This window comes from Perognathus longimembris, chromosome 19 (genome assembly GCF_023159225.1).
Source record: "Perognathus longimembris pacificus isolate PPM17 chromosome 19, ASM2315922v1, whole genome shotgun sequence".
NCBI lineage: Eukaryota > Metazoa > Chordata > Mammalia > Rodentia > Heteromyidae > Perognathus > Perognathus longimembris.
The window spans coordinates 46,320,409-46,342,014 of NC_063179.1; positions in this window are offsets into that span (position 1 = coordinate 46,320,409).

Below are 21,606 nucleotides of genomic sequence, written 5' to 3' on the forward strand. Positions count from 1 at the left end.
CCCTCCCCCCCCCACACCCTTTCTCTGTTTCTGAGCTTTCCTAAGTCCACGGTCCATGAAAGGAATTGAGGGGAGGAGAGGTATATCAGCGAGGAGGATTAGAAGACAAAAAGCCTGGGTTCTAACAAGGGCTGAGCTAAGTAACTCTGGAGACTTTTCATTTGATGAGCCTTACTTTACTCATTTATTGAATGAGTGGGTTAAAAGAGCCGATTATTTTTAAAGCCCCAAAAATGCTTCCAACTGTTTTATTTCTTCTAAAACCGAGCAGCAAAATCCCCATTCTACTCATCTCTGCAGAAAATCAAATAGAAGACGTGGAGCCAGAGCTGACAGATGAAGGAAATGCAAAGTTGCCATAGAAGTAAACTTCCTAGAAATCAGTAAGGCCTGGGCACCAGCCCATCAGGACAGAGGTCAAGACAAAACCCACCCATGAGAGCACACCTGTACACACTGGCTGAATATGCTACGTTCGAGGCCCTTGTGGACTTACAGGGAAGGGCTATATAGGAGAGCGCTTGAGACCAGGGGTTCCTGCTTGCTACAGTTGCTACAGTTCCCAAAGGCCCTATTTTAAAGGTTTGGTCTCTCAGGCTGGTGCTATTGGTAGATGGTGGAACTTTTAGGAGGAAAGAACAAGTCAGAGATCTTTAGGTTATTGGGAGTATGCTGTCAAAGGGGATTGTAGGACCTCTGCTCTTTTCTCCTCTTTTGCTTCCTCGTTATGAGATGTGCAGCTTTGTGTCATCACAGTTCTACCAAGATGTACTGCACTGCCATAGGGCCAAAGTAAAGGGACCAGACAACCATGAGCTGGACCTCCAAAACTGTAATCAAGAGTAGACTTTCCGGGCTGGGAATATGGCCTAGTGGCAAGAGTGCTTGCCTCATATACATAAAGCCCTGGGTTCGATTCCCCAGCACCACATATACAGAAAACGGCCAGAAGTGGCGCTGTGGCTCAAGTGGCAGAGTGCTAGCCTTGAGCAAAAAATAAGCCAGGAACAGTGCAAGGCCCAGGACTGGCAAAAAAAAGAAAAAAAGAAGAAGAAGAACACTAATCATTGCTAGTAGTTTTTATTTTTACAGAATAACCAAGTACTCAGGACCATCTGCTGCCCTCTACACACAAAAACGAGCCTAGCTCCTTTAGATGTCCAGAACCCATGTGGCCAGGCTGTGGTACTCTCCATGCGACCTTGATCTCCCCTTGGAAAAACTCCTAAACTCAATTAGCATCTCAGGCCAACTGCAGAAACTATAGGAAAATCCCAGTGGCTTCAGATTCTTCAGATGATTTCAGAAAGGAAAAAATAAAGCTTTGAGAGGAACCCAAAGGCCCGCCACAGACACATTACATGATTGGAGCTACAAGAATTTCAAAGACATTTGCTTTTCTTTGCAGCAATGTTGGGAGATTTGACGAAATTGCTATTTGAGAAGTAGAGCTTGGAAAGAATATGCTTTATATGTCATAAATTTGTTTGATTTCGTGCATCCTGAAAGTACTCGGGACATGTGCCCGAGAACTTGCTTGGGTTTTGTTTACACAGTCATTATTTTGTGGGAAAATGAAAGAGGCTCTTAAATCACAAAGGAAATGAAAAAGAAAAAACTAGAGAAGACATGTTTGAGTGAAAAAAGGAATCGTAAAGCATTTCATGTGAATTCTGGAAAATATTCATCTATGTCTTCTATAATTTGTATAAACCTGCAGAAGTAAAAACTAGAAAGAGTAGTGATGTGTCAGTTTAGCAGTAATTTCTAATAGACTGTAGGGAAATTGATGAATAACTAAATTTCCCAGGCTTTTTCATGGAGAAAACTGGGTGGATAGATGGAAAGAAATCAACATACAGAATTTGCCACACTTTACAATACTTAGGGTTGATTAGCTTTGATGCTACCTCTACAGACCTACACCCTCATTGTTTAATATAAAATGATCTTTTTTGTTCCAACTCTGCTTTCTTCCTTTTTAGAACATTTGTCCTAGTCATAGTTCTAACATGTATGGTTTGCTTTCTTACCATATATATATATTTTTTTCTCGGCTAGAAAATAAAGGCCCTGAGAACAGCGGTTTTGTTCCTTATTACATCCCTAGTGTTCAGAACACCTGAAATGAGGTATGATACTTAATAAACATTTACTGTCATGGCCATTTTGAGTAAATTGGTGGGTAAATTTAGTGCGCTGTGTAGGTTATCAAGTTGCTCCCCTGATCAAATTGATAAGAATTTTAACAATATAAGCAATCAAAACAATCAAACATGACCATGAATTTCATTCAGAGCTTTACTATTCCAACTACAGCTCTTATTCAATGGTAACTTTGCTTTCGACAGAGAAGTTTAAAAGTGTCCTCCTGTATAAGTATTCAATAATTCTCTTCTCTAATTGGCTGCTTCCATAGATGTAACTAATTACAGGAAAACAAAATATATATTTAATTGCAGAACAATTAAGTATCCAAATGAAAGAGTCGATGTAAGTAATTCAAATCAAATCAAGGGCTAAGTGATTATGGAGCACTGATATGCATGCGGTCAGGGTATTGATTGCTGAGTGAACTGGTTTAGAGCGTGGGTGGGCTCAAGACCATGCTCTCTGCTTTCTTATCTTAAAACAACTGGAAAAGACTTTCTATGGATTCATAGAATCAGACAGAAGGTTTGAGAAGCATAGATATGTCATTCATTCATGTGAAAAAGAAACCTTCAAGAAAAGACAACGGAATAAAGGAAAAAAGGAAGGAAGAGCACAGCCAAGCACACACACACAACACACGTGTGTGTGTGTGTGTCCAGCTAAATCAAAACAAAACACTTAATTCTCTAAAATCTAAACTATTTACAATGAAAGTAGAACAGTACTTTCATGGCAGGAAAATATAAATGAGAGACCAGGGCAGCATCCTGAGAGTTTTTATTAGGAAGAAATGTAAACTATCTAGCAGCTGACTACACTGTTGGAAAAGCATTCTCAAAAATAAATTTTACCAAATGCACTTTGAGACTACAAGCAAGTCTCTTGATGTGGGGAAAAAGTGACATATTTTGACTGCTTGACATCAACTCTTGGGTAGTTATTCATGTCAACACAGTACATTTCAAAACCACATGGTCAAAGTCCTTACCAAAAATCAAGACAGGGCATTTGTCCACATCCTGACAGTAATGATTATCATGCTTTCTTGCTGTCAGAATAAAAATTTTGTTGTAGGAAAAGAGGTATTTTCTTCCAGAGAGCAAGTTGTATGAACTCAATTCCAGATGTGTCCAAGGCACTGGAAAATATCAGTATCCAGGGCCCCAAATAAAAGCTGGGGCGGGGAAGGGAGAGTTGATTTATGAACTGACGAGTCCAAAGTGTTCTGTATGGAGTGACAAAGGGCTGCATGTGGTTTGGAGGGTGGGTGAGGGCCTTTTATGTCAAAAATGGAAGGTCTGCTCATGCTCCGTAGGTAGTTCATTAATGTAAGACGTTAATAAAAATCACCATTGTCATCATGCATGCCGGATACCAGGCTAAGTGTTTCACGTACATCTCTTCATTGAAGCCCCACAGCAACCCCACGTTGTTCATTATACTAGCATCTTGTTTGGTTGGTGTGGATGCTCAGTTCAGGGCCATCTAGCTACCAAGAAGGAGAGCCAGCTGGTGGTGGAGCGCCTGCCTTGTCGCAGCTGCCAGCAATGGGAGACGTCGCTACCAACCAGAGTCAGGGCCTGGCCCGCCTTAGCTTTAGGAGAAAGCAAGTCTCCCTGAGTCTGGAATGACTTGCTTCCTGGGAAGGGCACGGAAGGAGATGGGTAGGAGACATACCTGGTCCGCGTAGGCAAAACTAGTACAAGGGATACTTGTGCCCTTCAGAAAGGGTGCTGATCAGCTTCCAGAGCCTCTGAGTGTGTCATCTCCTACTCAGGGCCCTGGGTTGACTATCCACAGAGGGTAACAGGCGATTCTCACTTCTAAAGGCATTTAACTGGGATCTAGAAAGGAGAGAGAGAGATAGAAGGCATCGTGCTGCGATGCTGGAGTATACCTAGATTTATTTGCTTAGGTTTACTGGGGGAAAAGAAGTTGGAAGTCAGCATTTTAAATGAGGTGACAGGGAGTGGGAGGCTGTCCCAGATACAAAGCAAGAATTTGGAAAGAGAAAGAGAGAGAGAGAGAGAAGAAAGGAGGAAGAGACCTAGAATAGGGGCTCCTGAATGAAAATGACCAGAACCACCAGGCCAGCCAGCCTTTTGGGGGGATGGTGTGTGTGTGAGAGGTGGCAGATTATAGGAGGGTGAACCCTATCGACCATTTCGTCTCTTTACATGAAAAACAAAGAGAATCTGTTTGGCAGGAAATAAACCAACCAAGGCTCTAAGTCCCTTTGTGGATTTGGGCAGCCCCTGCTCCAAGTGCTTATAGATTATTTCTGAGTCCACAATCTTGTCACCACCAATGTGAACTCCTAATTCTCTCCTGCAAGTGGCCAGGGAACAAATGAAAATCAAATGGGAAAAGGCAGGAAAACTCCTGTGCTATCTGTCAAGAGGCAAGGGGACCAAAAAAATAAAATAACCTTGTAATGAAGTAATAGGAAGATCGTTAAGACATTCCATATACAAGATAAATCATCACCTCGGCAATGTGATTGCCTGATTCCCAGGCAGACAATACTCCAGGTGAATGGCTTCTTCTCTGAATAAAGCAATCATGCCCTAAGACAAGAACAATTTCCCTCCCTATTGCAGAGGAAGTGAGAAGTGGCACTTTGAATACGGGATTAAAAGTGCCTGTCACCATCTTTCCCAGTCTCTGGATACCCACCGGCTGAGAATTCTTCCCTGCTCTTCCAGTTAATCCAGTCCTGCAATTTGATGGTGGAAATATAACCTGCCAGGAACTCACCAGATGCCTGGCTATTCTTCAGGAAAGAAGCAGGTTGAATTCTACTGCAGCCTGTGTGTCTATAGTGCGACCTAGGTAGTTGTCCGGATGTTTGCCTGGTTTTATGTAGAACCCTGGCCACAAACACTACCACCGGCTACATGGGGATGTGGAATTGCCTCTCTAGTAATTCAGTGTGTCTATGACTTGAGAGAGTTTTGGCTGATGATGAAATCGACTGTGAATTTAAAGCAGGCTACTTCCTTTGGCAACTTGAGGCAAATGCTATAATGAGGAGTTTCACAGCAAAGCAAAGAAGAGCTGGCCATTGAGCCTAATGAGTTGCTGAATGTCATGAAAAGATTCCCGGACTTTGCCAACAATTATATTATCATTTATTCATTTCCATAAGAAGAATTTATTTCCAAGGGTGGTTGGATTCTCTTGTAAAGGCAAGCTCCTCAATCCCTGGAGTATTCCTAGGCTGCAGGTTAGGCTTGTGTTTTATTAGTGCTATTTAGAGACAAGGAAAAGGAAGGCCTAGAAAGGTTACAGCTTGTAGCTTCTGGTCCCTGAGCAAATGAAGATGTAAATTCGGGATGGAACTCATTTTTGTTCATCTCTCTAATTGAGCTCTGGCTGTAAAATGTGGTTTAAAATGTCAAGGCAGAGCTGAGAAGGGGAGGGCTTAGGGTATCAAATCAACAGCACTGCTAGGCACCTGTGGGTCACATCTATAATCCTAGCTACGTCAGGAGACTGAGACCTGGAGAATCAAGGCTCAAGGCCAGCCTGAGCAGGAAAGTCTGCAAGAGTACATCCATCTCCAACTAATCAGCAGAATGGCAGACTGGGGTATAGCTCAAGTAGTAGAATGCCAGCATAAGCGAGAAAGCCAAGAATGCTAGGCCCAAGTTCAAGCCCCGGTACTAGCGCGTGCGCGCGCACACACACACACACACACACACACACTCATTAGCCTTAAGCTGGATAGCTTTACCTGCTGGCTGCTTCCGATCCCAGCCCCTAGGGTCATGGCAACAGGAAGATGGCAGGGTGTGGAGCTGAATGCACAAAGACTTTTCCAGCAGCCTGGGAGTGTCACATTATGGAGACTGTGTACATTCCGTCCACTGCCAGCATAGAGCAACAGGAAGCATGTGAGGCTGTTTGGAGACAGGCAGCCAGGGCCTGGGCTCTTTGGCAGACCATTTACTGCCGACTTAGTGACCAGAAGACTGGAGCAGCCTAGCACTGGCAGCACCTGGGAGACTACGGAAAGTGTATACGCGTCTAGCTGAATTAGGGAAGGGAAGGGCAACACCAAAATGGTGAGACAAAAGGACAAAGGGTGAACCACTGCAAAAGCGATACTCACAAGACAGTATGTTGGAAATTAACGGTACAACTTGTGGGGGGTGGGAGGCAGGGAAAGGGGGAGGAAAATGAGGGAGTGGGTAACAAGATTGACAAGTGTACTCACTACCTTATGTATGGACCTCTAACCCCTCTGTACATCACTGTGACAATAAAATTAAAATTTTAAAAATAAATAAATATGCAAGGTTGGTTTAACATACGCAAATCAATAAATGTAATTCGCCACATTAACAGAGCCAAGGCCAAGAATCACATTGTTATCTCAGTCAGTGCTCAAAAAGCCTTTGACAAAATACAACACCAATTCATGATAAAAGCTCTGGAGAAAATAGGAATAGACAGAACATTCTTTAAAACAATAAGAGCCATATGTGACAGGCCAACAGCTCATCCCATAATAAATGGGGAAAAACTAAAAACATTTCCCCTAAAATTAGGAACAAGACAAGGATGCCCACCCTCTGCTTCTATTCAATATAGTGCTGGAATCCCTAGCCATAGCAATAAGGAAAGCACAGGACATCAAAGGGATCCACATCGGGAAAGAAGAAATCAAATTATCCCTATTCGCAGATGGCATGATCTCATACCTGAAGGACCCCAAAAAAACTCCACTCCCAAACTTCTACACCTAATAAGCCATTTTGGCAAAGTAACAGGATACAAAATCAATCCACAAAAATCAGTAGCCTTTTTGAACGCCAATAATACACAAGCAGAAAAGGAAATCATGGAAACAATCCCATTCGCAATAGTTAAAAAAGGAATACAATATCTAGGAATTAACCTAACCAAAGATGTAAAAAATCTATTTAGTGAAAACTATAAAAATCTAAAGAGAGAAATCAAAGAGGACACAAGAAAATGGAAAACCTTTCATGCTCATGGATAGGAAGATTATCAACATCATGAAGACACACTGCTAAAGATGGCATACACATTCAACGCAATCCCCATCAAAATCTCAGTGACATTCTTTACTGAAATAGAGGAAACTATCCAAAAATTCATCCGGAACCATAAAAGACCTAGAACAGCCAAAGCAACTCTAGGCACAAGAAGCAGTGCAAGAGGTATCACAATACCAGATTTCAAGCTTTATTACAGAGCCATCATAACAAACACACCCTGGTACTGGCACAAAAACAGACCTGAAGATCAAGATTAGAAGATCTAGAAATAAAACCACATACGTACAGACAGCTGATATTTGACAAAGGAGCCAATGGCATACAATGGAAAAGAACAGCCTTTTCAACTATTGGTGCTGGGAAAACTGGGCAGCCACATGTAGAAAACTCAAAGTGGACCCTAGCCTATCACCATGCACCAAGATCAACTCAAAATGGATCAAGGACCTCAATATCAGACCTGAATCCTTGAAACTACTGAAGGAAAGAGTAGAAGAGATACCAAAACGTATGGATACAGGCAGGAACTTCCTGAGCAAAGTTCCAGGGGCACAACAGACTGGAGAGAAACTTGACAAATGGGACTACATTAAAATGAAAAGTTTCTGCACAGCTAAAGACATAGCCACTAAACTAGAAAGACAGCCAACCAACTGAGAAAAGATCTTTACCAGCAATGCAACAAATGCCTAATATCCGATCCATCATCTACAGGGAGCTCAAGAAAGGAATCCCTTCCAAACCTAATAAACCAATCACTAAATGGGCAAGGGAGTTAAAGAGAGACTTCACAGAAGACATAAAAATGGCAAAGAAACACATGAGGAAATGTTCAGCACCTCTGACAGTAAAGGAAATGCAAATAAAATCAACCCTGAGATACCACCTCACTCCAGTTAGAATGGCCTATACTCTGAACTCAGGCAACAACAAATGCTGGAGGGGGTGTGGGGAAAGAGGAACCCTACTGCACTGCTGGTGGGAGTGCAAACTAGTACAGCCACTCTGGAAAGAAGTCTGGAGGTTCCTTAAAAAACTAAACATAGACATTGCCTATGACCCAGCCATCCTGCTCCTAGGCATCTGCCCTGAGCAACAGGATCCAGGATACGACAAGGACGCCTGCAATTCCGTGCTCATTGCTGCACTGTCCACAATATCCAAGATATGGAAACAGCCAAGATGCCCCACTACAGATGAATGGATCCAAAAAATATGGTACCTGCAAGCAATGGAATTCTATTAGAATAGCTATAGAAATGATAAAATAATGGCATTTGCAGGGAAATGGACAGGACTAGAACGAGTCATGTTGAAGAAGACAAGCCAAGAACAGAGACAAACAGTGCATGGTTTCCCTGATATGCGGTGTTATAATTAAAACGCAAAGAGACACGACAAAGCAAACACGACCCAAGATACCAAGACACAGTGTGACCAAAAAAGGTCAGTCTTGGGGAAAAGGCACCAAAAATTAAAACCCAAACACTACTTCATATGTACCTAAACCTTTCCAGACTGAAAAGAACTCCAAAGATAAGGACGCAGAGGACCTCTCCTTAATTAGTCTTCTAGTATTTAGAGGACCCTATATTCTTTACCTCACGTATGGTGTATACACGTGCACCTCTGAGGGGAGCTGGGAGGAGGGCACAGAACGAATGGAAAGCAGGTGAAAAGAAAAAACAGTAGAGGGGAAGTCCGACAACTGCAATGGACACTGATGAGAGCAAACTGAGCAACTCAAGGGCAGCAGGGGGGAGGGAAGAAATGAGAGAAAAAGAAGGAACAGATTACACTAAGAAAAAGGAATAGAAATGTACGTATCACCCGAACTGGAAGGAATTGTTTTATTGTTAATAATCATAGCATTCACAAGCATTGTAGACTAGAATGACAGTGTCCATCATCACAATGGAAGGTTAAAAAAATGATGACAGCAAGGAGGGGGCGGGCTGGGGGGGGAAGTGGGGGAAAAATGAGGAAGGGGTAACAAGCATGACAAGAAATGTACTCACTACCTGAAGTATGTAGCTGTAACCCCTCTGTACATCACCTTGACAATACAATTAAATTTAGAAAAATAAATAAATAAAAGTGCGGAATCCCAGGTGGACCACAGGAACCACTGTCGGCTGCTTTTTGGGAGGAGGAGGCACTGGGAATTGAACCTAGGACCTTGCCCTTGCTAGACGAGCATTCTATCACTGAAACTATTCTCCTTGTTGATTTTGATTTTGGGATCCAGTCTCACGTAACTGTCCAGGCTGGCCTCAAACTCACGATCCTCCTCCCTCCACTTCCCGCGTAGCTAGAATTACAAGCATGCACCATCATACCTGGTTCTGAGAGTTGCCCTTACTAATGGTTCAGCAGAGGCTAGGTGATTTATCGGAGAGAATCTGGTTCCCCGCTTAAACCAGCCCTGTGACTCCCTATATGTTACTTAGCCTTCCATCGCACATCTGCTCAATGAGGGAAAATAAAAACGCCGCATCATAGGATTGTTATAAGGCTCAGTAAAAGAACTCCACTATATTAAGGGTGACCAGAGAGAATTAACCTATGTCTTGTGAACAATCCCTCGCACACAACAAAGCCTCTCTCAGGTCCTTCAGGACCTCTCCTAAAAGTCACTCTAATGTAATTGTACACGGCAAAATACTCAAGAGAAGAACCGGTTGGCTCTGCCCTCTCCCTCATTTCTTAGCCTGTGTATTGTAGTTAGTCGTATAAACAATGCCCTGCCAGTTCCCTCAGCCCCAGAACTGCATAAAGAGGGGACACCTCCATGTCAGAGACGCACATGGGGCCTAAGACCTTGCGAGAGCTTCGCGGAGCAATCGCTCACCCCAGCACTGAGTTGGTTCCAGATGTGGCTCGGGAAACGGCTGTGAATAGAACTGTGGGATGAGCCTGCTGTGCAGGGCCCCGCGGCCGGCCAACCTCAGAGCCCTGCACTGTCAGGGAGCTCTGGAGGCCAAGCTGGGCTGTGAGGAGACAGTGGCATAGCGGGATAAAGCAGGCCACCGGCTGTTCCACTGACCTTTCTTTTAACACACAGAGGTTTTGTATAAACACACACACACGCTCCACGAGAATGGATTCTACCAACCCAGCTCAGTCTATTCATAAAAGACTGCCCTTTCTTTAACTGCCAGAGAGGCTTCTAGGAAAAGGCCCACACTTTCCACCATAAAGCCAGGATTTATTTCATACAGATGTCAACAGCCAGCAATTAAGCAAGGATGAAGGCTCAGGTCCTACTTGGGACCAGGCGATCTATTCGAGAGAGGAGCCTTTCTGGCGGAAAAGAGCCCATCCCAAGTTTGCTCGTGTTTATTTCCAATGAGAACAGCTAGTCAGGTCCTCTTGTTTAGAACTTACAAACAAATGGAAATAAAGGTATTTTCCCCTCCCTCCCTCCCTCCCTCCCTCCCTTCCTTCTTTCTTGCCTGCCTTCCTGCCTTGCCTTCCTTCCTCCCTTCCTCCTTTCTTCTCTCCCTCCCTTCCTCCGTTCTTCCCTCCCTTCCTTCTTGCCTGCTTTCCTCACTTCCTGCCTTTTTTCTTTTCTTCCTTCCTCAGAGAAAATAGAAATGTCAAGGGTTTGGTATGAAACCAGCTGCCTTCAGTGAAAAGAGACTTTACTGAGCGTTAACCATCTGCTTCCCAGAGCGCCACCTGGAAACCTGGCGTTTGAAAAGGCACAGGTGCATCTCTTCAAACTGGGGGACTACAGAAGTGCTGCCGAGGCCTCCCCAGACCACAAGTCGATCCACTGCAGAGGTGTACCCCAGGGCCACGAAGGCAAGTTCCAGGCCGTCCCTCCTCCCGTGCCAGACAGCTCCACCCTATGCACCTCCTGTACTGCTTATTCATCCCTGGCTCTGCAAACCCCCACCATGTAAACAGCGAGCGGAGTGCTACTGTACTGTGAGCACCACTGTGCTGGGAGAAAGTCTACCCTGGGCTTCTCACCCAGAGCTCCCTCGGCCCTGGCGCGGGTTGGAGCTCCTTTCCTCCAGGTGTGTCTTGTCATGAGTGGGCACGCACATTAATTGCAGGGATAGGATCTAACAGGAAGAAACGGACCTCCCGCTGTTCACATGACATTTACTCAGTCAGAGTGGGGTGCGTGTTTATCTCAATGCAAAACAGCTGTCACATCAACACAGCCTGCCATAAAGAAGCCAAACAAGAAGGAAGGGAGGAAGAGAGAAACGACTGGGTCTGAGGGTTTTACTTGGTGAACCCTTCCCCCACCATGCACACACAGAGGCAGGGGATGTGTTATTTTAGATATTTGCCCTGTAATTTAGTAAAGTTCTAGTAATAAAAGATATGAATCATACAAATGGCTGGTCTTTGAGTTTTCTCAGGTAAAATTAGAGCTGGAAAAAGTGCTGGGTTGACAGCTTTGTAGGTAGAAATATGCAAAAAGCAGCTGGTGTGGGGGTCTCGCCTCGGCTTCCGCAAGCCGAATCACTGTTTATGGTCCATCATAGGTATGCTGACACCTCCGTTTCCACTTGTGAAAAAAATGTGGGTGCCACTTAAACCAGGCAGGGACATGGGGAGTCAAACAGAGCACTTCCATCACCATTTCCACTCCGCGTTTAGCGTTCTTCTGCCCCGTGTGCATCTCGGACGTGGAAACATCCCCTCTTCGTAGAATGCCGGGGATGAGGGGGCTGGCGGGTGGTTATTTAACCAGGTAGATTCTTGATCTGCATGGGGCAGGTCAGAGTCCCCGCTGACTACCTTAGGTGCAGTCGTGGAAGGCTGGGCCAGACAGGCCAGAAATCAAACCAACTGCGAAAGCCACATCACCCTTCCTGTTCTGGAGGGTTCTTCCAGAAGCTCCCACTCCCAGCATGCATCAGGATCACAGGAAGGCCTTGTTAAGACACGAATTGCTGGGGTTCCCTGGGTGTTTATCCTTCTGTGCCTCGTGGGTGGGGATTGAGATTTTTACCTTTCTAGTAAGTTTTCAAATTCTGCTGTTGCTGGTTCAGGGATTGTACTTTGAGTACTACTGGATATGAGAGTTTCCAGAAAAGATCTGCTATGGCTTCAGAATCTACGCCTGAGCAGGTATAAGTGTCCTGGGGAGTGGAGAGCAGTGGACCGTGCAGCTGATAGCAGCGTCCGTTCCTTAAAGGGAAGAAGGCCCACACTTCTCGGAGTTGGTTCCTGTCTGTGGCATCTTGTTTGGAATCGTCTCCACACTCAGTGTCTCATAAATCAAATGGAGCCAAACTTTTCTCTGGGTGGCGTAGGCCTGCAGAAAAGCCGTAAGATTTCCCCTTGGCATTTTCTTCTCCTCCTTGTCACATAAATGGTGAGGTTTGAGGAGGGGTTCTTTCTACTTCCTCATGCTAATATCGTTCAAATAATTCCCAAGCAAAAGACCACAGTAGACTGAGTGAGTGCAGAATCCTCTTTTTCTTCTTGGATGTTTTCTCAGATAGTTCTGTAGTCCAAACTATGAAGCAAAGCGATAATTTCACATCACAGACTCATGCCACCAATGAATTTTATGGGTCACTCTTGTCTAGAAAATTCCTGTTTCTGATAGGAACCTTCCCTTCCTTAGTTCTCTCTCTGGTTTTATAGTTAGCAGAAGCATGAGTGAAACAAAAAATTGTAAGACAGCACAAAAATGTGTATTTCGCAGGGCTGGACTTTAAAATGACGTGAATGTTTACTTGATTCAGGGATTTAGTTCTACACACCAGCCTTGTAACCTGCTTCATCAAAATTACAACATATCTGGAAGTGTTGGGGTTGAAAAAGCAGAAGTTAAACTCACCGCGTGTGAGGAGCTGACTGGCCCCGGCTGCCTCACAGTCTGGCCTTGGAGCGGGGCCTTGGAGCGGGGCCTTGCAGGGGCTGGCCAGCGGCCCTCGCCCAGGTTACCTCATCCTTCTGGACCTCATCCTCCTTATCTGAACGCTGGCAGTTCCCTCGACCTGCCGGAAGAGGGGCTGTGTTGCAAAGCAGTGGATTCCATTGTTGGTGAGTGCACAAAGCCAAAACATTCTTTGGTAATTTATGCCCATGTCTTCCTCCCCTTATCATCCACTCACTTTCCCTAATTGTACCCTCTGGAAAAACACAGATAAGCCTTCCACTTCTTCACACACTTGAATACAGCCATTACTTTCCTTTCAAATCTCTCTTGGTGGGACATCGGAAACTCCCTCTGCTGCTCCTCAAAGCAGATTGCCCCCAAAACATGCCATGTCTCTTGGCAAACAGGAGATTCAGCAGATATACGTTAAAAATAAATGGATATAAGTTAAGTAAATGAATAAGTGAGTGGACAGTTGGTATGTAGGTGACACAAATATTAACGTTTTCAAGTCAGTCGTGGGTTCTTTCTACCAAGTTAACATCTGTAGTCTCAATCATTTCTGAGAGACTCTACTGTCCTATACAATGTGGTCCTTTCTGGCTAAAGAAAACAAATTGATGAGTAATTTGGTGTGATACGTCTTTCTTTTTCAGTAGTATAGTTTGAACTCAGGGACTAACAGCTTGCTTTTATTTTGCTCAAGGCTGGTGCTCTACCACTTGAGTCACAGCTCCACTCCTGGCTTTTTGCTGGTGAATTGGACATAAGAGTCTCGCAGATTTGCCTGCCTAGATGGCATTTGAACTTCCATCCTCAGATTTCAGCCTCCTGAGTATCTAGAACTATAAGCATGAACCACAAGTGCCTGGCCAGTCTTAACTTCTTGCTGGTCATTTTGGAGATGGAGCCTGGTGGACTTTTCGGCCCAGCATTGAACCATAACCCTCCAGATTTCAACCTTCAGAGTCGCTAGGATTACTGGTCAAAAATCAAGTCTTATAAGTCATCTGGCTAGTGAATGAGCTGGGATGGGTCTCCAATATCCAAAGCTCACGTGGCTTCTGTTCTACAGGCATTTTACTGTGCGAGTGGTAGTTTTCAGTCATAGCAGAAATTCTGAAAATTGGCAAAGGTCTTAGAATATATTCCTCTCAAATCATGAAAGTGAAAGCTGTTTTCCAAGTGCACTAATGAAGAATCCCATGAGATGATAATTCTCCACAAGAATAGTCATGGAGTCACAATCCTGACAGTCTCTACCTGAGCTTCCACTCACCTCCTTACTTGGATCACAACATATGGAGGACCCTGTGGAGGTTTCTCATAGGAACAGTTCTCATATTCACATTCGGCATGCTTTCTCTGTTGCATTTGAAAAGAGAAGACTCATGGCTAGACTTGGTGGTGCACATCTATAGCTCCCGCTACTTGGGAGACATGTGTAGGAGAACCTGGGTCCAGGGTTGGCCTGGCAAATGAAAGAGACTCTAATTTAAAAAGAAACGGAAACCAAAAGGAACATTTTAGATATGTGATGCTTGCCTAGCAAGTGTAAGCCTCTGAGTTCAACCCCCTAGGACCACCACCAGGAAAGAGAAGAAGGAAGGGAGGGAAGGAGGAGGGAGGGAGGGAGGGAGGGAGGGAGGGAGGGAGGGAGGGAGGGAGGGAGGGAGGGAGGGAGGGAGAGAGGGAGGGAGGGAGGAAGGCAACAGGAAGAAAGGAGGAAAGGAAAGAAAAGAAGGAAGGAAGGAAGGAAGGAAGGAAGGAAGGAAGGAAGGAAGGAAGGGGGAGGAAGGGAAGGGAGGGAGGGAGAGAGGGAAGGAAGGTGAGAAGGAAGGGAAAGGGGGTCGGAATGGGAGGGGAGGGACGGTTTTGCTAGCTACTCCACTAGGTTTCAGAGGGAGGTGGGACATGAGCGGCTCTGCAGCTTAGATTCCGAGTGCAGAAACTCCATCACATTAGATGCATTATTGTTTTATGAATCAGACTAGGGCCTGATTCATAAAAATCTCACCTGTAATGGATTAGCACAGAAAGTAAAATATCCCTTTACAATTCCTGAGGAGATCTATATTTTCAGTGACTGTGATATTTAGGTCTAATATGAACAGGTCCTCTTGTAAAAAAAAAAAAACAACTAGGGAATTAAAACAATTAACAGCCAACTGAGCACAGAATCTAAACAAAAAACAATCACATGTTCTTGAATCTTCTAAAGCCCCCAGCACTAAAGTACTTATTATGACTGCTAAGCACTGCCTTTCTCTCTTGGTCTGGGTAAATAACAACATGTCCTTAATTTTTTGTTTCCCTTTTTAAAAAAAAAAATCTCTAGGCAGGTCATCTACCTCCTGTTAGTTCTCTACACAAAAATATTATACCATGACATAGGTCAGAACTCAAAGTCAGGTTCCACGCCTGAAGGAGTTCTTCTAGACACCATAGTTACTGCACCGTGCCAGCAATGCCTTCAGACCTGTCCATCTACCCAAGTGACCTTTCATCTTTTTGACCTTCCTAATGATTTAATTTTGGGGATAGAGAATGCATGCAAGTGGGTAAAGGGTTGTTCTTCAAAAGTATCCATGAAGAATATACAGTGTCCTTCTCCCATTCCTCATTCCCATCTCTTCATGGCTACAGCCTCTGGTGTGTCCGTCCAAAGGTAATCTGTATGTATGCCTTGCGTTTGTATTGCATAACACAGGTACGCTATGCACCCTGGTTTGCACCTTGTTAGAATTATGCTGTTCTCTTTAACCTCTGCACAGGATTCATTGTATAGTTGCACCCTAATTATTTAACTAGTGCCAGTAACGATACACATCTAGATTGTTTCCAGTCTTTTGTCCTTACAAACACAGCTACAATAAATAATGTTGTTTAATTAACATTTCACACCTGTGCAAGTATACCTTTAGATGCCTTTCTAGATGCAGAATTATACTTTTACCATAATAGATATTGCCTAATACATCTTCATAGCATTGACCTGATTTATATTCCTACCAGCAATTGATGAGCGAGCCTGCCTATTCCCACACACTCATAGAGCGAGTTCATTAGTTATCTATTGCTGTGTAACAAATAGCCACAATGCTTAATAGCTTAGAACATGTATTATCTCAGCTTCTTGAGTCGGGAATTAAAAAGGAGCATAGCTGACTGATTCTGTTCCCTGTCTCTCACAAGGCTGGCCAGCACTGCAGTCACCTGGGAATGTCACCAGGGTAGGAGGGCTGAGCTCCAAAATGGAGCGTTCATGTGATGGCCAGCGGGAAGCCTTGGCTTCTTGCCATGCGGTCCTCCCTACAGGGTTCCTAGAGCGTCTTCATGATGTCACCAGGGCCTTCCTTGCAGAAAGAGATCGGAGAGGAAGCAAGCAGGGAATAGCTGTGCTTCTCAAGACCCAGTCTCAGAAGTCACACCACCAGGTCTGCTCTGCTTTATTCATGAGAAGCGAGTCACTCAAGCTGTATATCTATTTTACAACCACAATAGCGAGTAATCAACTTTTGCTTTCTACCTTCCCAACCTTATATGTAGCAAAAGTATCGATTATGATTCTCATATACGCTTTCTTCATTGTGAGTGGAGTATTTTAACAGCTTTATTGAAGTTCTGATACACAGAGCTATACATATTTATTGTGCACAATCTGCTGAGTTAGGATTATGTACAAACACTCATGGTACAATCCCCACAATCGTGGTAATAGACATAGACAACATTTCCAGATAAACAAAACAGACACCAAGGCAACAGCAATAGTTACAAGAAAACATGTTGTAAACTAACTGTACAACTTGGGAGGGGGGCATTGGGGAGGGCGGAAGGTGGGAGAAAAATGAGGTGGAGGTAACAAGTTGGACAAGAAATGGACTCACTACCTTATGTATGTAACTGTGACCCCGCGGTACATCACCTTGACAATAAAATTAAATTTTGAAAAAAGAATTGAAGGTATACCCTACGAAACTAAGAAGAATGGGGGAATGCGTGGGTAGCGGAGGAAAGGGCGGGAAGGCTGCAGGGCTCACAGTGATCAAGAGGCGCGGTACTCAAACTGCTTTGTTAGGTGGCAACTTCTTTGTGCACGTATTTAAAGATAATAAAAAATTCCATAATAAAAACCAGACAATTAGTTTAAAAAGAGAAAGGGAATTCAAATTCATAAAACCAGAAATGGAAGAACAGTATGGCTGGCTCTTTCTGTGAGGTTTTGTCCATATTTGTCGTTTTTCTGCGCAAGTTTTACTGTTTCCGTGTGGATGTGCGCTGCCACCACTTCTCGTGTGGGTCAATGTCCTCTTCCTGCTGACTTCTCCCGCCTCACCGTCCTGGGCATGGGAGTTCAAGGCCTCGCGCTTGGTAGGCAGGCCACACGTCAGCCCTTTTTGAATTGGTTATTTTTGAGGTAGTATCTCCGTTTATGACGGAGCCAGCCTGGGCTTTAATCCTCCTACTTGAACCTGCTCCTGTTGCCGGAGAAGACAGATGTGCACTCTTGTGCCCAGGCGTGTGCTTTCTTTCTTCCTGCTAGTTGGGATCACAGGTGGGTGCTACCAGGCCCAGCCATTGGTTGAAATGGAGTCTCATAAAGTTGGGTGGCCCAGGCTGCCGTCCAACTGTGACCACCTCCAATCCTTGCCTACCAAGTAGCCAGCATTGCAGGCTTGAACTGCCAGGCCTGGTTGCATGCCGGCATTTAATGAAATTAAATTCTTAAATGGTTTTATTCTCTGGAGCGCCTTAGAAATACCTTCAGCCTCCAAGGTTCTGCGTGTTAGATACATCCCACTTTCTTCTCTGTCTTTTTGTGACTTGTTCCTTTTGTATTAATTTTTATTTTCTAAGAAGCACTTCAGTAGAAGGTGTGAGGTAGGAAATCAACCCTTTATTTCCCCCAGAGACTGACCGGCCGTGGTACCAACACCGTTTATTCAGTCGGCGTTATGTTCTCCTGAAGTCAGTTCGTGGTTCAGAAGTTCGAAACGACTTTAGGTCCCTCAGGCCGAGCACAGAGCGCGAAGCATCGGTGACGAGGCCCCCAGAAGGGCAAAGGGCGCGGAGGAGCCATGGCTGAAGCTGAGCAGGTGCCGGCCGCTCGGGGCGCGGTGCCCCAGGAGCTCGGGGCAGGCTGCGTGCGGGAGGCAGCGGGGCATCCGGCCCGGGACGCGGCTGCTGGACCTCCGGCTGCCCCCCCACCCGGCAGGTGCCGCCCTGCTGGACCTCCGGCTCCCCCCCCCCCAACCCGGCAGGTGCCACACTGCTGGACCTCCGGCCCCCCCACCCGGCCCGGGACGCGGCTGCTGGACCTCCGGCCCCCCCACCCGGCCCGGGACGCGGCTGCTGGACCTCCGGCCCCCCCCACCCGGCAGGTGCACCGGCGCTGGGGACGGGATCTGGAGACACCGCCCGGGCCGCCAGCCGCCACGCTGGGGACCGGTGAGGGCACGGAGGGCGCGGAGGGCGCGGGGGGCGCGGGGGACGCGGGGGGCGCGCGGGGCGCGGGGGGCGCGGGGGGCTGCGGGGGGCGCGGGGGGCTGCGGGGGGCGCGGGGGGCGCGGGGGGCGCGGGGGGCTGCGGGGGGCGCGGAGGGCTGCGGGGGGCGCGGGGGGGCGCGGGGGGGCGCGGAGGGCTGCGGGGGGCGCGGGGGGGCGCGGGGGGGCGCGGAGGGCTGCGGGGGGCGCGGGGGGCTGCGGGGGGCGCGGAGGGCTGCGGGGGGCGCGGGGGGGCGCGGGGGGGCGCGGAGGGCTGCGGAGGGCGCGGGGGGCGCGGGGGGCTGCGGGGGGCGCGGGGGGCGCGCGGGGGGCGCGGGGGGCGCGCGGGGGCGCGGGGGGCGCGGGGGGGCGCGGGGGGCGCGCGGGGCGCGGGGGGCGCGGGGGGCGCGGGGGGCGCGGGGGGCGCGGAGGGCGCGGGCCGGGATGCGGGCCGGGATGCGGGCCAGCCCTCAGCCCGCGCCGGTCGGAAGCGCGCGGCCATCGCGGAGGCAGCTCCTCCGTGCCCCCAGGTCTCTTTTGGGGCCCACAGTCTCCATTAGTCTATTTGCGCGCAGGGTCGCGTGGCTTTGACCATGACACTTCCCTGCCCGGTGAAGGAAGTCCCTTCCCCGCTCTCCCTTTCCAGAACCTTCCTGGCGATCCGGATTGGCTCATGTTTCCGCGTCAGTCTTCCCATTAGTTTGTCTGGTTCCCCAGAATACGCTCCGCATTTCGTTGAATCTGTATCACAACCTCAGCTTCACTTGGGAGGCACTGGGCGCTTCGTGAGGATTGAGCCCCCATGCAGGTCGCCCACCGTTCCTTTGCAGAAGTCTCCCGTGGGCCTTGCCAGCGCGTAGAGTTTTGGTCCAACAGCTATGCTCTGCTTCTCTATTTGTTCAGAAGTATTTCATGTATTTTGTATTTTCTGATCATCGCTCCCTGCTGATTACAGTTTGCACGTATGGTTTACTAGATTGAATTCTATATATAACTTTTGTCCCCTTACCTTACTGAACTCTCTGGTTACAACTTATTTTCTCTTACATTTTTTTGATGCCGATTGTCATGTTTTCTGCTAATAATTATTATTTCATTTTTAGACCATTGATTTCTTCCCCTTCTGTAATTTGTGCTAACAAAATACCAACAGACTCCGGTAAATTACCCTAGCAAAAGAGGGTGCTTTCCTGGCTTTTGATTTTAATAAGATTCTTTTCCTGTTAGGCAGAAAGCTAGATTTTACATAATAGGGCAATATCTATTGATTGCCATTTGTGCCATTTTTATTTAAAAGAAAAAAGCAAATTAAGAATAGGCACAGAGTTTTCTCAAAAAGACTCATGGAAATGATGGTATGATTTTCCTAGTCGGGTCTATTATGTGAAATACATGAGTAAATATAAAACTACCAAAACATCCTCACATCTATAAAATAAATCCCTTCGATCATGTAATATTAATCTTTTAATAAGCTATCTGTTTGCACATGTTTTATTTAGGGTTGTTGCCGTGATTGTCATGAGTGAGATTAGCCTGTCGGCTTGTGTTCTTGGGAGGATTGGTGCGTGCTCCTTGTCCTCAATCATTGGAAGTTGATTTTTTTACTACCATCACTGTTAGATAGTGACCTTGCTACCGATTTCCTCCAGGTTGCTTAGGGTGGCCTTCTCTATGCTGATGAAAACAAAATGGATCTTCTAAACATAAATACTGAACTTGATGTTTGGTCCTGATAAAATCATCCCCTGGTTTTATTTCATTGCAGCCATTTACCAACATCTTTTTGACTCCTGAATTCCTTCAGTAAATCCCATTATGTGACTTACAGAGACAGCTGTCAGACCTTGTGAAGAAATAAAGAAAGCAGTAAGACAACAACTCTCTGGTCACCTGTGCTCACTCCTGTAATCCTAGCTACTCAAGAGGCTGAGATCTGATGACTGAGGTTCAAGGCCAACCCAGGCAAGAAAGCCTAGTTAACCAGCAAAAAGCCAGAAATGGAACTGTGGCTCAAGTGATAAATCATCAGTCTTGAGTGAAAAGCCCAGGGACAGTGCCCAGCCCTGAGTTCAAACCCTGGTACCTGAATAATAATAATAATAATAATAATAATAATAATAATAATAATAGTAATAATAAAAAAACAGCTCCATAGCCCATGAAAGAAAAGCACTCTAGAAGTGTCTGAGAGGCATGTCAGGAGTTTTTTTATATAAGCCTTAAGGCCAGATTCCTTATGAGTTAATCACTTCCCATGTGTCCCCTACCTCTTAATCCCATTACCTTGGGACTTAAGCACCTATCTATGAATTTTGGAAAAACGCACACATCAAATCACAGTAGGTATGTAAGGCTCAGAGCCATGTGCCACAGCCTCCTGCAGCCAATAAGAAAGGAACATAGAAGCTGATGGCTCAGCGAGCCTCTGAGGCTCGTGGCTCTAGTTCCAGATGGGCCCTCTTCATTACGATGGTGAAGAGAAAGCATCATGCAAACAAGGACTACAAGCAATAGGTCGATAATGTTGTAAAGGGGTAAGATGATTTAGAACTGCTCATGTCAGGCCTTAGCTTCATACGTTCATATACATTAGAGTGAGAAATCAGGAGCCTTCAACATCACTGGCCATAAAAGAAATGCAAATCAAAACCACACCTCACCCCCGTAAGAATGTCCTTTATTAAGAAAACTAATTACAAGAGATGCTGGCGGGGATGCGGCCAAAAGGGAACCCTACTACATTGTTGGTGTATAAACTTGTTCAACAACTCTGGAAAACAGTATGGAAGTTCCTCAAAAGGCTAAAACATAGAGCTCCCCTATGACCCAGCAACCCTACCTTTGGGCATCTACCCAAAGGATCACAGACAAGGCCATAATAAAGCAACCAGCACAACCATGTTCACTGCAACACTATTTACCATAGCTAAAATATAGAGCCAACCCAGGCGTCCCTCAGTTGAATGGATCAAGAAATTGTGGTATATATACACAATGGAATTCTGTGCTTCTATCAGAGAGAATGACATTGCCCCATTCATGGAAATGAATGGAAAGACTTGGGGGAAAAAACCATACTAAG